The sequence below is a fragment of the Macadamia integrifolia genome, chromosome 10 (assembly GCF_013358625.1).
Source record: "Macadamia integrifolia cultivar HAES 741 chromosome 10, SCU_Mint_v3, whole genome shotgun sequence".
NCBI classification, from domain to species: domain Eukaryota; kingdom Viridiplantae; phylum Streptophyta; class Magnoliopsida; order Proteales; family Proteaceae; genus Macadamia; species Macadamia integrifolia.
In genome coordinates, this window is record NC_056566.1 from 17,697,579 (window position 1) to 17,714,303 (window position 16,725).

The 16,725-nt window shown below is 40.7% G+C and overlaps 1 non-coding gene across 1 annotated transcript; it reads left to right on the forward strand.

Moving 5' to 3' along the window:
- The first annotated feature begins 16,426 nt into the window (after positions 1-16,426).
- Positions 16,427-16,498, forward strand: TRNAP-AGG. Its single transcript has one exon. It is a non-coding gene; the product is annotated as a tRNA-Pro (tRNA).
- The last annotated feature ends 227 nt before the right edge of the window (positions 16,499-16,725 follow it).

Sequence of the window (16,725 nt, forward strand, 5' to 3'; positions counted from 1 at the left end):
GATTATTCAAGGATAAATTTGCTTCTGAAGATCCAGGACCAGAAATACTTCTGCTGACCCAGGCCAATTATAGCTAAGCCAGAGCCCAGAGGAGAGGAACCCCAACCGGTACTGTCGATACCACAGTGACCATGGATATGACACTGAAGATTGTAAGTCCCTGAAAAGGGAGATTGATGAGCTCATTAAGGCAAGGGACCTTAACAAGTACTTAAAGTAGAAATATGATGAAAACTGGCCCGAGCCGAGGAGAGATGAGGCGGGATTGAGCTAAGACAGGGTCAAGCTACCAAGGAGCCAGGTGTAGACCGAGCTGACACATATGATAACCAACCTATGGGTCCTGCCATCCTAACCATCATGGGAGGACCCACCGCAAAATCAATAAGAAAGGCCAAAGCTCACGCACAGTTCGTGTGCATCACATAACAGCCTGTCAAGACCCTCAAGATAGATCCTCCCATCACATTCTCAGACAAGGACCTGGAAGAACTGAACTGGCCTCATAATGACGCTGTCGTAATCTAGTTGGTGGTGGCCAACCACCCCTTCCACAGGGTGCTGGTAGACATGGGAGCATCCTTTGATCTTATGTCCTATGAAGCCTTCATGAAATTAAGGCTTGCCACTGGATCCTTAAAACCTGTCCCTAGGCCTCTATACGGATTTTCAGGCACACCTGCAGAGCTAGAATGAGTAGTTGATTTACCAGTAACCATCGGTCAGGGAGCTCAAACGGACACCACCATGGTCACATTCATGGTTGCCAAGATAGCCTCACCATACAATGTGATCCTTGGCCGGCCCGCTCTTAATGGCCTTGGAGAAATTGTGTCCACTAAGCATATGAAGGTCAAGTTTCCCACCAACAACAAAATCGGGGAATGCAGGTCCAGCCAGAAGGAATCTCGAGAGTGCTATGCCAACTTCATAAAGTCTATCAAGAAACCATGCTCTGGCCTAGCATGCATGGTAGAAATCGTCGATTGCCACGATGAAAGCCTTCTGAACCGAGCCGAGCCTGTGGAACAGCTGCTCACTATCCCACTGACCAAGGCTGAGCCAATAAAGACTGTCCATTTCAGAGCATTGCTGAGCTCCCAACGTCGTGATGAAATCCTGAACTTCCTCGATGAAAACTCTGATAATTTCACGTGGAAGGCTTCTGATATGTCAGGCATCCCAAGGGATGTGGCTGAGCATAATCTGGACATTAATTCTGGCTTTAAGCCTTTTCAACAGAAGCACAAGAACTTTGTAATTGAGTGAAACATAATCATCAATGAAGAAGTTGACAAGCTCCTAGCCGTGGCATTCGTGAGAGAAGTAAAATACCCAACCTAGCTTGGTAATGTTGTCATAGTCCCAAAGTCCAATGGGAGGTGGAGGATTTGCATAGACTACACTGATCCAAACAAAGCTTGTCCCAAGGACTGCTATCCCTTGCCCAGGATTGACTCCCTCATAGATTCAATGATAGGCCACGAGATGCTGACCTTCGTAGATACATACTCTGGTTACAACCAGATAAAAATGAAAGCTGAAGATGAAGAGAAGACAGTGTTTCTCACCACCCAGGGCAACTATTGCTACACTGCGATGCCCTTTGGCCTCAATAATGAAGGAGCCACGTACCAGAGAATGGTCAACACTATATTCCGAAGCCAGATCAGAAGAAACATGGAAGTCTACATTGATGACATGCTGGTCAAGAGTGCAAAGGGCACTAATCATGTGATGGACCTAAGGGAAGCCTTTGATGTACTATGGCAAAACTAGATGAGGTTACACCCTACCAAGTGCGCAAATCCTTCCAAAATTGATGCTATTCAAGAGATGCGCCCACCGAGAAACATCCGCGAAGTCCAGAAGTTGACGGGGTGCTTGGCTACGCTGAATAAGTTTCTGTTCCAAGCTGGAGACAAGTGTCTTCCCTTTTTCAAGCTGCTGAAAGTAAGAAAAGGACACCAGCAATTTTACTAGATGGATGAATGTGAAGCGGCATTCAAGGAAGTCAAAGCCTGCCTAACCAGGCCCCCTCTGCTAAGCCGACCTAAGCAAGGAGAAGTGCTCCAACTATTTCTCGCTACATCCCCGGTGGCCATTAGAGCAATCCTCATAAGAGAAGAAGGAAAACTCCAAAAGCTTGTCTACTATGTAAGTCATATGCTCCTTGACGCAGAGACAAGGTACCCAAGGATAGAAAATTTTGTGCTGGCATTGGTCATGGCAGTCAAGAAACTAAGGCCTTACTTCCAAGCGCACACCATAACCGAACTGATCGATCAGCCGCTGAGGAAGTCACTCTGTAATCCTAGTGTGGTAAGGCAGATGGTAAGCTGGGTTGTCGAGTTAAGTGAGCACAACATTGAATATCATCCAAGGAGTGCAATCAAGGTCCAGGCACTGACAAACTTCCTAGTAGAACGCACACAGGCAGAAGAGTGATCAGAACCGGAGGCCCGAGCTAACAGAAAGTGGAAGCTCTTTATTGATGGGTCTAGCACCTCGACAAGGAGCGGCGTGGGACTTGTGCTACAGAGTCCAGAGGCATTTGTAAACTCTCAGATTTGCTTTCCCCGCAACAAACAATGAAGCAGAGTATGAAGCCCTGATTGTAGGAATCAAGTTGGCAAAGGCAATAATGGCAGAATACCTAATCGCGCATAGTGACTCCTAACTGATTATGAACCAGGTCAACGGGCACTATGAAGCCAAGAAGGAGAGAATGATCAAGTGCTTGAAGGAAGCTCGTCACCTCATCACCAACTTCAATACCTTTGAAATGGTATAAGTTCCACAAGAAGAAAATGCAGTGGCAAATGCCCTCTCCAAACCGGCCACAGTGGAACTCAATGACTGCGCAAGTTCGGTATACTTTGAAGTGCTGAAAAAACCAACTTATGAGCAGGAAATGATTTGCAGCAATGAGACACAGCCGCTTCGCACCCACCAAGACCGTGCTCCAGCTCGGCATACTCTAAGACTGAGCCCCAACTCGGCACCCTGCCAAGACTGAGCCCTAGCTTGGCATACTCTAAGAATGAGCCCCAGCTTGGCATACTTAAATAGAGCCCCAGCTCGGCGCTACCAAAACCAAACCCAAGTTTGGCACCCCAAGACCTTAGCACCTAAGACACCAAGACCGAGCCCCAGCTCGACATATACTAAGGCACAGATCGAGCCCTAGCTCGGCATTACCATGGCACAACCTATACATGACACCTTAAAAGCCCATAAGTTAGACATATGAGGGCAATTCCGAGCTCAGATAGATAATGGAACCACACCTTGACGGCTAGATGAATCATTATTATTCAAACAGTTTAACAAAAAAAAAACTCATTTGTTACCGCGCTTGAAGTACAAGAAAATAAGGAAGTACAAAAGTTCTGAGAAGCAAAGACATCAAAGAAAATACTTTTCATTCATAAAGAGGGGTAAAAACCCTCAAAGTACATCACTCCCAAATGAGACATTTACATAAAAAAATAAAAAGAAACGAGAGAGAAAAAGGAGAAGAAAATAGCAACAAAGTTATAGGGCTTAGGGGGCTAGTCTAGGGTGGGATGGCTGGTCCATGGGCTTAGCTCTTCACTTGGCTGAGTCCTTGGGGTCAGCTTGGTTGACCTCTTCACCAACATCGGCCTGGTCGTCGAGCTGCACTGAAGGAGCGGGGACAGGAGCACGCTACTCATAACCCGACAGATTATAGTTTTGCATTTTGCTCAGGATGAACTGGATGGCATTTTCTGAGTCGACGTTGAAGGAAGCGACATTAACATCGACCAACCATTGCTGATTGGCTGCGGAGTTCAGCCACTTCTCAGCAGTAGCCTCATCGTTCGCTTCCAGCTCGACCCGGTGCTGCTTTTCTAGCTCATCGATCCGAGCTACACGCTCCACCTCTTTCCTTCTGCTGGCATCCTGAGCCTCGGCCAGCTTGCTCTGGAGGGCATCCTTCCCCCTAACTAGGTCACTATTGACCTGGAGCTACTTGGCAACTTCTCGTTCTAGCTCGCCAGCCCACACTCGATATCTTTTGCGCTTTGCTCCTTAGCCCGGGATTTCTTCTTCTCAACCTCCAGCTGGCCTATGATTATGTGCAATTCCCCTCAGAGGCACTTCACTCAGCTTCTGCCCTCGAATGGGCAATGGCCATCTCCTCAAAGTGTTAGCCGCATCGACTGAGAAGTTGAAGCCCTGCAAAGACCCAACAGAACGGTTTGAAGTATTCAAATTTCAAAACCTTACAAGAAAGATGTTATGAAAACTCACGTCACCAATCCGAGTGTAATCAGGTCTACAAATTCAATGTTTGACATCTTCTTTCCATGGGCGACATCCCTCTTGGGATGGCTCTGATGACACCACGCCCGAGCGTTGTTGGGATCCAGCACAGTGTCGTTCTTAATCAACTCCTCCAACGTGGCTGGAGGCCTTTTCCCTGGCCAGCTACCTGGGAGGAATTGCTGAGCTGCACACCCTCCTCAGGTGAGTGCCTCCTCTTCTGGCCCACCTGCCCACTTGCAGTTTGGCCCGGGGTGTTGGTCTGCTCTTGGGGCTTGTCTCCCGAAGGATCCTTTGGCCCCCTGGTCGATCTCGAACCTCTTTGTCAAGGCGTGTACTGGGTGGGATTTGTTGTGGGTTTTCCCCCAATAATGATCGGTGAAGCCTTCAGGCCTGCACTGGCAGGTGGAGTGGTATTCCCGCTAAGGTCGTGCCCTTGTCCGTGCTCTTCTTGGTGACCTGCTCGGTCGCTTCCTTCTTCCTTGCCTCCACCACTGCTGCGAAAAGTACCTTAGGGTCCACCTTCACATTCACCACTGCGAAACAAAGACGAGCTGAGCTAAATTAGTACAAAGACTTGTTGAATAGACAAAGAGACCAGACTCCATTAGACCCTCACTGGGGACCTCACTCAGCTCCCACTCCTGGAGGAAGTCGTCGTCTTGCAGCATCCGGACGTCCACGGCCTCCCCAGCCAAACACATTTGATAAGTCTGGAGATCATCCGCGAACAACTTTGGTGCTCGATTCAGTGTCGACAAGTGGGCTTTGTCCAGCTGCTCTTGAAGGGGTTCCCCTCAATCGCCACATAGAAGTACCTCTCCTTCCATTTCTTCACTGAGGAAGGCATGTTGGTAAACATCTTCAGCTGGATGTAGGGACGATCCCTATCCCTCTTAGTAAAGTAGTACCACCCCGAGGTGTGCCTTTTTACCAAGAACAGCTTGCGAAAGACCTCCAGTATTGCAATTCGGCCAACTTCAAGACAAACACCTCAAAGCCGAGAAGAATGCGCCAGGAGTTTGGGGTAATTTGGCTCGGGGTGAGGCCCCAGTACTCTAGAGCCGAGCTAACTAGCTCGGGCACTAGAATCCTGAGGCCGTTCTGAAAGGTGACGTAGTAGAGGGCCACCTCGTCCCTAGAAGCATCTATACACTCTTTTTCATCGAGGATGCGTATCACCACATAATTGGGGATACCGTACCGACCCCATATCAGGTTTAGGACCTTAGGCATAAGTATACTACGCGTATTGACAACGGTCTTCTTTTCACCAGAGGAAGTGGCTGAGCCTTCCCCCTCAGACTCTACTGGGCCTCCTTCTGAGCCTCCAACACCAGATGGCCCCGCCGCCGAAGTGCCCACTGCCACGACACTGGGGGGCTAAGCTGGGTCCCCAAGCCAGGACTAGCCCTGGTCAGGTCAATTGCTGGTAAGACCACCTCAACAGACTCAGTACTCGAGCTACTGCCCTAGCCTGAGATGCTCTCGAAGCCCGAGCCATTTGAAGTATCACCGTTAGAGGATGAATCGTCGGGGATGGGGCACTCCAAGTGGTCCTCCCTAGGCCTTACGACTGCTAGAGGAGTTTGATGGATAGAGTCTGAATCACGGACAGACGCCATGTTGGGATCACCAGGTCTGACGCTAAGAAGAACGGAGGGCTGAGCAGAAGAAGAAAGATGAGTGTGGACCATAATATGGGAGCTACTTACTGGTTGAAGACACGAAGCTGAGTTGATCTATGACTCTGAGGATAATCGTGCTGAAGCAAGGAGCGAGGTGAACTGACTTGATCTCTCGAACAAACGTGAAGTCTTCTGAGCGGAAGAGCATCCTATTTATAGGAGATGAAGGTAGTAAATGGATGGCTAGATCTGACCGAAATCAGCGGCCACCCAAAGCGGCCTCTTCTCCTGCCCGAGGTGAAGTAATAGAGGAGAGACACGCGGCAGAAGCAGCGTGTTTTGCACCAAAAAGACAGCACACGCTGCACAAAAGCCAAGATCGAATTAACTGCTCTAGTAGACTGATCCGAACTGCTAGAGTGAGGGGCTGGTGATGAGGACAAATATGTCCTCATCCTTAGCATGACTGAAGCATGTATGCATATCTGATACCTCAGCCTCTCCTCAGGTTGACCCGCCACCTCGGTCTCTCTACAGGCCGACTTGACACCTCAGTCTCTCCATAGGCTGACCCGCCACCTCGATCTCTCCACAGGCTGACCTTCCACCTCGGTCTCTCCATAGGCCGACCTGCCACCTCGGTCTCTCCTCAGGCTGACCTGCCACCTCGATCTGTCCACAGGCTAACCTGCTACCTCGACTCAGCACAATCAAGCAAGGCACCCAAAAATGTACACACGCCCACTCCTACATTCAAGGGACGTGACTCCTAATTATAAGGATAGGAGTCAATCCACTCACATCGCCAAAGTGTTCACACCTCTCACGGCTTGAGCCTTCAGGATAAGAGGGGAATATTTCTAGAATATGCCTTGGAATCCAAAATATTCCCAGAATCGTAGAGCCATTCTCCTTAAGGACTCCACGCCTAGCGAGACTCTCCACAAACATTCCTCTTTCTCCCTACATCAACAACCTATAAATACTAAGGTAAGCCTCCATCATGGGGGATCAATCACTTTTTTACCAAAAAACTCTCTTGAGTATCTACTATAGAAAGATCTGACTTAGGCATCGAAGAGTCCCCCATCGGGTCAGCCCGGGTCTCCCCTATCTTCTCTTCTGTGCAAATCGACTAGAGCATCAGGAGTTGCGAAGAAGATCGGCTGGTCAATTTTTACCGCAACACCCCCCACTTAGGGTTTTTGTTGATAATGATTATTAAATCCGTTGATTACTTGAAACTCCAGATGGAAATTTATGACTTTTTATTTAATTAGCAAATGGGTGCAAAGGATATGAATTTGATTTTTTCTGTATGCATATTTTATTTGCAGTTGTAATGGATCTCTTATCGATATTCTATTTATCTTATGTTGAGACTCGAGATGCCAAAATAGAGTTTGAATTGCTTATGCCAAGGTATCGAAAGATTTATATGCTCCTACTCTATGTAGAATCATGTTATCAATTGATGATTTTGCTCTTGCATTCCAAAGGTTTATTTTACTCTAAGTCATCATCTTCTTTTAATTTAATTTCTTAAGCCTTGTATACTTTGGTTATGCTTCCAAGTTTATTTGTAATAAATTTGTTGCAGAATTTGACCACTATCTGTTGGATTTATAGCACAGTACATGTTGTAAACAGCTCTAGGTGTGTCGATTTGAAAGGCATTTAGTGCACCTCCAATGTTCTGCTTATGTTTTATCCTTGCGGCATGTGTTGTGGCTGCCCAGACTTCAAGCTATGCCAACTTCTTGAGCAAAGGGGATGTGGCCTTGAGTAAACTTAGCTTAGATTCATCGACTTTTAGCCCCAAAATTTTCATTTGGGAAGTTTTTTGTGGATCTTGTGCCAATAGTAATAGGAATGTAGATTGACACCAGAAGTCATGTATGATTTCATTGAAACACATGAATGGTAGGTAGGGTTGGGGAAGATCAGTTGTGAGAGATAATCACATTAGATCTCAGCCAAGGAGGCATGCTGATATGAGTGGGGCATCTCTCGGAAAAGTGCACGAACACTTTTTGGTTCTATACACAATCCCCCGCAAAGAGCTGATACATATTCTGCCAACCCCTTAATTGTCAGATTAGGAGTTTAGGACCTAATAGATCACCTGCTTGAGATCATTCATCTTCTGGAGTATAATATGCTTCTTAAGCTTGGGATCAACTCAACTCATGAATTATTTCATGTCACTATTTAGAGTCAAATCACAAATTACTCTCAAGATATATGTGATTTGTGACAACAAATCATTTATGTTGATATTTAGCTACCTTAAATGAGTGCGTGTGCTAAACTACTCAAAATCAAAGGTAAATAGGTAACTTTAGTATGTCTTATAATTTTCAAATAAAAAACCCCAAATCCTATCATTTCTCTCGCTCGAAGCTCGAAGCTGAAGGTGAAACCTGAAACCTATTTTCTCATTATATGATCTATTTTATAAATAGTAACCAAATGAATACTATTTGTGGTTCATAATTTATTGTCATGAATAATTTCTAAAAAAATAGTTAATAAATACAAATAGAAGTCATACCAAAGAGAGCCTTAACTATTTCCTTCCTCTTGTACGTAGAATGATTTGCACATGTTATGGGGGGGTTTTGGATAAGTTCTTTATCTAATGCTTCTCTCAAATAAGAATGTGCCCTCCACTTCTTATGCTGATTTGTAATCAACCTGGTAATTACAGTAGGATGATGTCTCCTCATGTTTAATTCCTATTGTATTATGCTGGTTTTGTTCAACCTTGTAATTACAGTAGGACACTTAAATTTGAACTTCATTAAATGCTTGATTTCTTTTCCACCATGTGTCTTGGATTTTTTTTCTTTTTCTCTCTTTTAAAAGATAATCTCTGTATCTAATTCAACTATAATTAGAAGTCCCAACATTTATTTCCATTCTATTCTTACATTTAAGTTAAGAAAACTAATTCCCTTGCTTCTTCTCTTGAAAACTCCTTATTTGCCGCCTCAGAAATACTGAATTCTTTTTATTTTTTAGTTTTTTTGCTATCTTACTAATGCCCATCTTCGAGGTCCTTAGTCACTTGCTCACAATATCATTTTTCTTTTAAACAAGGAATGTAGAAAACCTTATGTTAGTAGTCGTAAGGAAGATGGTAACCGTAATAGTTTCATTTCCATAGCTATATCCTTTGAATATTTCACCATGGAGATTAGGAAACAGTTTATCATTTCTCTCTAGCCATCCAAATTGGAGTGTTCATCATCCAGTTGAGTTGATCTTTCATATTTGATATATCTTTGATGAGACCCATTACTTAATTTACATAATGATTTAAGTTTTTCAGTTTGTTTACACATTTTCTTTGAAAACATTTGGCTCAATGGATTACCTTGAGCCTAAATTATACTAGGCCTAATTTCAAGGGTTTTTTTGGGGTGCAATTTTCAAGTTTATTTAAACATGAAAATGTAAATTTTTTAGCATTTCCTTTTTTATAATTCAGTTTGGCGGATTTGACATTTGGTTTTACAGTTATCATCTCGTACGAAAGTTCAGCAATAAGATACAAAGCAATTCAAGATGCCGAGGAAGCATTGTGGAAGATTGTGATGATTTTGATGATTATCATCTGAAATTCTCACACGTCCTTTCATTGTGATGATTATGATGCTACTGTTAATATGGAAGATTGTACTAAATAACTTATTAGTGATAATTTTGAAACTTTAATTTCGTTTGTATAGAGGAGATGAAAATTCTAATTGATCACTATTGGACATAATGTCTTAGAATACTACTATGAATACAAACTGCATAATAATATATATATATATTTATATATATATATTTTTTAAGCAAGGTTGTTAGCAATGCTTTATGGTTACTTGTAAGTTCCACACTCTACTTTATTGATCTTTAGCTCAAATTGGTAAAGCACTTGGAACATGAATATGTCTCAAACATGTTGTTACAAGGAGATGGTGGTTCGAATCCATCAAGATCCTTTCTAACTTACGAGAGTGGTAAGTCAATGCAAGCATCCACATGAAATAGTTTCATTCATTCATGATGTGTCTAACAATGGACAAAGTCCGATACCTAAATCAAGTTGATTGTAATGTTCTTTAGTATACGAAATGAGTCTTCTAATCATTTTTGTTCTTACAAGGATACCTCAGTTGGGTTGCACACTTTATTTGATCAAGCATAAACAATGTGATTTGACTTTGGATTCATATATACTTCCTTAAACATAAAAGTTCTTTAGATAAAACGACAAAAAAAATTTGAAACCCTTCCCAAAAAATTCATGGTTAACGGTTTCAAGCTAAACATCATTCCCTTTGAATTTTTATATGTCATTTACATTGTTATACTATTTTAGAATATAGTTCCAATCTTGACCTCTTTTTTAATTGAACTCATTTAGCTTCTAATCATTTTCTTTACATTATTGGTTTGCAAATGTTTTTTTTCTTTTAATAGATTTTTTGTTTGCACTAGAGTTAAGCTCAAATCTAATGTATTTAGGTGCAGTTCCATTTTTTATGTAGATCGTAGGTTAAGCTCTTCATTGTCTATTCAATTCAATTTGTTATAAGGGTTAACCATCAAAAGATAAAATACAATCACTATGAGCTTAGACAACATGCTCTCTCTCTCTCTCTCTCTCTCTCTCTCTCTCTCTCTCTCTCTCTCTCTCTCTCTCTCTATGTGTGTGTGTGTATGCAAGAGTTATTAGACACTCTTACCGACTACAAGAAATAAGTGATAATACAATGAATGTGCAATTCTTGTCCACACTAAACAAATGTTTCGTCACACGTGCAATTGTACGTGTATTTTTTACTAATATAATATATATATATATATATATGAAAACGGATCAGGTTCACGTACAAGAATGTTCTTGTGCGTCCCCAGTCCGTAGATTTAGAATCTATTAAATGAAATGAGAGAAAATTGATTCTAAATCCATGGACCAGGGTCGTTTTCGTACATTCTCGTACGTGAACCTAGATCCGCTCTCTCTCTCTCTATATATATATATATATAGTTTCCTAAAGGCCATGTGGCCTCTACACCATGTCTGGACCAATGGAAGCATTAGTAAAAGCATCAACAGGGTAGAATTTCCTCCTTTCATGAGAGGTGGAGTGGTAATTTCGCTCCCCACTATGTTTGGGTGTAGGGGCTTGCCTTTTAGGCTTCTTTACATATATATATATATATATATTTAAGATTGAAATTAACGACCTTCTGTCCAAAAAACCCATTTGGCCTAGTACTTCTCCTTGGAGTTGTACAACTTTTTATGTTAACAAAGCTATCGAAATTGAACGTGGTACTCCCAGATTGGTTGTCAGTTACAAACCCCTTAATGATGCCCTTCAATGCGTCTAATATCCTATCCCCAACCAAAAGGACCTTTTACAACGTATTTACCAAGCAAAAATATTTTCAAAGTTTGATATGAAATCTGGTTTCTGGCAAATCCAGATTCATGAGAAAGATCGATACAAAACTGCCTTCACAACTCCCTTCGGCCTCTATGAATGGAATGTCATGCGATTCGGCCTCAAAAATACTCCTAGTGAATTTCAAAAGATTATGAATGACATCTTCAATTCTTATGGACAATTTATAATTGTCTATATTGATGATGCCTTTGTCTTTTCTGATTCAGTAGAACAACATTTTAAACACTTGAGGATTTTCTACCAGATCATTAAATCAAATGGCCTTGTTCTTTCCAAAAAAAAAAATGGAGTTTTTCCTTACCAAAGTCCGTTTTCTTGGCCACTTGATAGAAAAATGAACCTTAACTCCTATCGATCGTGCCATTTCTTTTGGTGAAAAATTCCCTGACCAAATACTTGACAAAACTCAATTGCAAAGATTCTTAGGAAGTCTAAATTATGTTCGTGATTTCCTTCCCCATATTAGTAAGATTGCCGAACCCTTATATCTTCGGCTCAAGAAGAATCCAACCCCATGGTCATTAGCACAAACTATTGCCGTCCAGGCAATCAAAAAACTAGTTAAAGAAATTCCCTACCTTTTTATTCCTAACCCTGAGGCTTTTAAAATAGTTGAAACCGATGCCTCAGTTATTGGATATGGAGGAATTCTTAAACAGAAACTCCTAAATGAAAACAAAGAACAGCTAGTTCAATTTACTTTCGGTATCTGGAATTCTGCTCAAAAGAATTACAGTACCATTAAAAAAGAAATTCTTTCTATAGTCCTTTGCATACAAAAATTCCAAAATGCATTATTAAATTAACCATTTTTAGTTCGTGTTGATTGTAGCGCAGCTAAATTTGTTTTACAAAATAATGTTTCTAACCTTGCATCCAAACAAATTTTTGCCCGATGGCAAGCCTTACTTTCAATCTTTGAATTTTAAATTGACTATATTAAAGGAGAATCCAACTATGTCCTTGATTTTCTTACCCGTGAATTCCTACAGGGTCAGACTCTACAAATCAACCTCCTCAAAATGGCTCCCCTAAAAGAGTCCACTTCCTCAAACTCACTTGTCAGATCCAAATCCAGTTATGGCACTACTGCCGCCCCCTCCAATCAAATTGTCACACAAAACCAATCCCAAATGGCCTCTGCAAACAAACTATACTCCCATGCCGTGGTTCTCTCCTCAGTCGGTCCCCTTCAAACCACAAACAAAGCTAGCTCCAGCCTTCAAACAACCTAAGCTAAACCCTTCCAAACAGCTCAATGATCCAAACTCAAAAGCCAATATCATGAAAAACCTTTCAAAGAAGATCTCTTCATCATTGAAGAATCCCTTCAAAATTATATATATATATATATATATAAAGAAAGCAAAACAAAAAGATGAAGCGAGAGTAAGAAATCCATTAATTTACCCAGCCCTAACTAGATTTCGTCTAGACATGCAATTGTTTTTCCAAATAAAAGATGAATTGGAGCCAACTATGAAATCAAATATGAAGGTGGAAGGGGGTGCGACAAGGGTGGTGGTGGGTATGTAAGAAGCAGGTGGGCTAGTAGCAAGGACGGTGTTCCAGTTTTACGGGAAGTAGGTTGGAGCCAGTAGATTCAAAGAGAGGGTTGCATAGGGAAAGGGAAAGGAGCTGGTGCAAGGTTGCAGAGAGAGAGAGAGAGAGAGAGAGAGAGAGAGAGATTAATGGAAACGGGGGCTTGGGGTTAGATTTTACATTTCTATACTTGTCCATGACATTTCACTCTATTTAATCATATGACTCCAAATTAACTTGAAAATCCATTTTTACCATTAAAATCAATGACTTTGGAATAAAATAAAGGGCAAACAAAATAAGGTTTTAAATTTCAAATACACCAATAGAGGAGTCATTCCGACACTCACATAAATAAAACATAAAAAGTAATAAAAAAACATTGGATATTCCCATTGAGAGGATAGTTTATTTATATGTTTTTTCGTGCAACTTTTTACTTTATATAATTAAAGAAAATGAATGATCTTTGGTTGTGTGGCCCCTACACCTATACAAAGGGCAGTGAAATAATGCCCTCACCTCTATGAAACCCAAAAATCTCTCCCTCCCCCCCTCTTTTAAACACAATTTTCTCTCGTCCATATGTTAATAAGTTTGTTTCATGTACAACTTGGTTCATTTGCACTTGTTTATTCACTCTTCTAAGCATTGTCCATCTCTCTCTCTCTCTCTCTCACAGGTTGTTGGATGTATTAGTCGGCAATCAGGTAGTTAACTTCTAGTGCTCATCGGAGAACTTCACCACACACCCATTGCAAAACATATCATGTTGAATAATGTCATGGTCATGTAGACCCCAAAGTTTTACTTGTCAAATTTCAATTTAATCAGGATTGACAATGTAACAAATCAAAACATAAGAAAAATAAGGAGGGCTAAGTAATGAGTGAAATGCTAAATGATTGAATTTGAATATAAATTTTGACATTCGACTACTAGATTTTTTTTTTTTTTTTTTAAGGGTAGAAATTACTTTAGTTAATTCTTTCACATGACACATCAAATTCACCGTAAAAGTATAAAAAAATGAATACTTTGGAATACTTTCATTACCTCTCACATATAACGCCAAAAATTCGGCCAGATGTATCCACTTCCTCCAAGATTAAGCCTAGAGGCCCGACACATCCACTTCTTGCTGTTCCTCTTGTAGTCCTTGGCCGAGAGAAAAGTGCTCCAAAGTCCGAAGTCCGAAGTCCGAAGTACTATCTTCAAACCGACCTTGGTATTTGCTGAAGATTTAAAAAGCACTTTGCATCTTACAACGGCTAGTTCGCTCACTCTCTCCACTAGAGAGATCGGACAGTGTTCATGGGAGGAAGCAGAGCGTGGGGGCGAGAGAGAGAGAGCGAAAGAGAGATGCAGAGGCGAGGGCGAGAGACAGAGACAACGCATTAACGAAGCTGCGGTAAGGTGACGAAACCCGCCGCGAGCCATCCCCTTTCTCTCCGGCTACGAAAACGGGTCTTCTTTTTCTCCAATTTCATTTTTTCTTGTTTTTCTGTTTCTCTAAATTTGAACTGAGGGAGAAGCAGAGAGCTGGGGGACAGTGTTGGGGAGAAAGAGGTGCAGAGAGAGTGACGGAATGAGAGAAATAGAGAGAAAAAAGGTTTCTATGAAATCGCCGAGGTGACGAGATCCACCGCCCTGGCTGAAGCCTTCCCCTTTTTCTACTGGATGAAAACTGATCTTCTTGCCTTCCTGAGCCACCGTCCTGGCTGAACCCATTGATCGCTGCTTGAAAATTGCAGGCCAGGTAATCTCTCAAACAGTTTAGTATTTCACCAGGAATTAGGGTTTCAAGTTTTCGGTTTCCCCGTCCCTTATTCTTACCCACAAAGTAATCAATCTCATAAACTAGGGCAAAAATCTAACGGACTGCCTGCCTTAATTTGACTGACACTTTCACCAAGAATTGACTCTTGGGGATGACTTTTCAATGTTAATGGAAAATTGGAATCATTATAGTGTGGATTCTTACGGCCCCACCTAAAGAAAAGAAAAAAAGGTCCATTGTGAACATTGTGCATGATATAATGTCTACTAAAGTTTCCTTCTTGTTACATTTCATATATTAATCCGTCTTGTAATGGTTCAACTTATGCAGTTGTTAAATGGACTCTTTCTTACTGAGGGTATTTGGATTCTCCTCTTTCTCCTCTCCCTAGAGAACTTGGGAAACTTGTATTATTATGTTCGCCCTTCTATTCTGATTAGAAAGTTTATTTGCATTAAAAAAAAAGGAAAGGAGATGGTATTCTCACCTTACTTCTTTGATCGTTGTTCATTTCCACATTATTATTTAGTAATAAGTAAGAACAAGAGTAGCTTACCCCTTATTTTACTTATTTTGCTGAATTTAACGGGATTTAATTCCTATTTATGATTTGTGTATATTTATCCAACCAACATTGTGAATGGAAATTGCCACAATATAACCATATGCTAACTGTATAAAGCATACCAAGAAACCATATCAAACGCAACTAAATATGTGAATTTGAAACCGAAATTATTTGCCGAAATCAAATCGAATGGTTTACACCAAAACCATGAAATTGTTTATTAAATGGTTCGATTTTGATTTTAAAATTGAAACCGTGATTCAGTTTTGGTTTTAAAGTTTAAATCGTAGCAAACCATTAAACTAACTAATATATATGTGGTAAGTTTAAGTAATTCTATGTTAAGTTTACATATATTTCAATAAAAAATTTAAGTTTACATCAAACAATTATTAAAAAATATATATAACAATAAAAAATTCAATTCAATGTTACAATTTATATCCATTTCACTAAAAATTTTAAAGATAAATAAGTTGTTTGGATAAAAAAATTAGAAAACATAAGTAAACCATTTAAACCGAGACTGTTCATAAATTGTTTCAATTTTAATATATGAAACCATTTATTAAATGATTCGGTTTTGATTTTAACTAAAAAATCTTATATCGAATCAAATTGAACCATCTACACCGAAATCAAACCGATTAACACCCTTAAACAACCTAGATTTCAAGAGACCATACCAAACAAATCCTTAATTTTGACAAACTTACACGTGATTGGTTATTGGGCCTGCGGGGTTACTTACCGTCACGTATAAACAATTACATTCTATTTAACACTTTTTTGTTGAAAATAAAATGATGGATACAATAGTCCCACTTATAACCAATATAATCATAAATCAAATTGTTTTACGAATTATAATAATGAGAAAAGGTTTTCTAAGCAAATAAGATAATATACACCCTCTTACATAGAATATTTGAATAATTAATTTTATTTTAAGAAATAATATAATAATCCTTTTTTTTTGGGGGTACAAATATAGTAATCCATTTGAGGAGGCACCAGATACGCATTAGCCTTCATTTTCCTCTATGATAATATAAATCTTGTTGTAACAGATATATTACTTTCCACTAAGCCAGAGTCTTTTTTGTTAAAAAAGAAATTAAATAATTAAAAAAGTGTTGACATCAAAGGGCATTTGGTCTAGTGGTATGATTCTCGCTTAGGGTGCGAGAGGTCCCGAGTTCAATTCTCGGAATGCCCCTTCTAATATTAATTTTTATAACTTTCTGTGGACCTTGTTCGTGATCGGGTCCAATCTCTGGTGGCCGGCCACGTGATGGATTGCCCTACCAAAACGCCAAGTAAAATAAAATAAAATAAACTTTTTGACAGAGCCAGCATCAGTGGACACTGGACAGAAGACTGTCTCGGGGGAATGAATTCACTTTTTCTTTTAAATCCTCTTCTCCCAACGTTGCTGTCGTGATT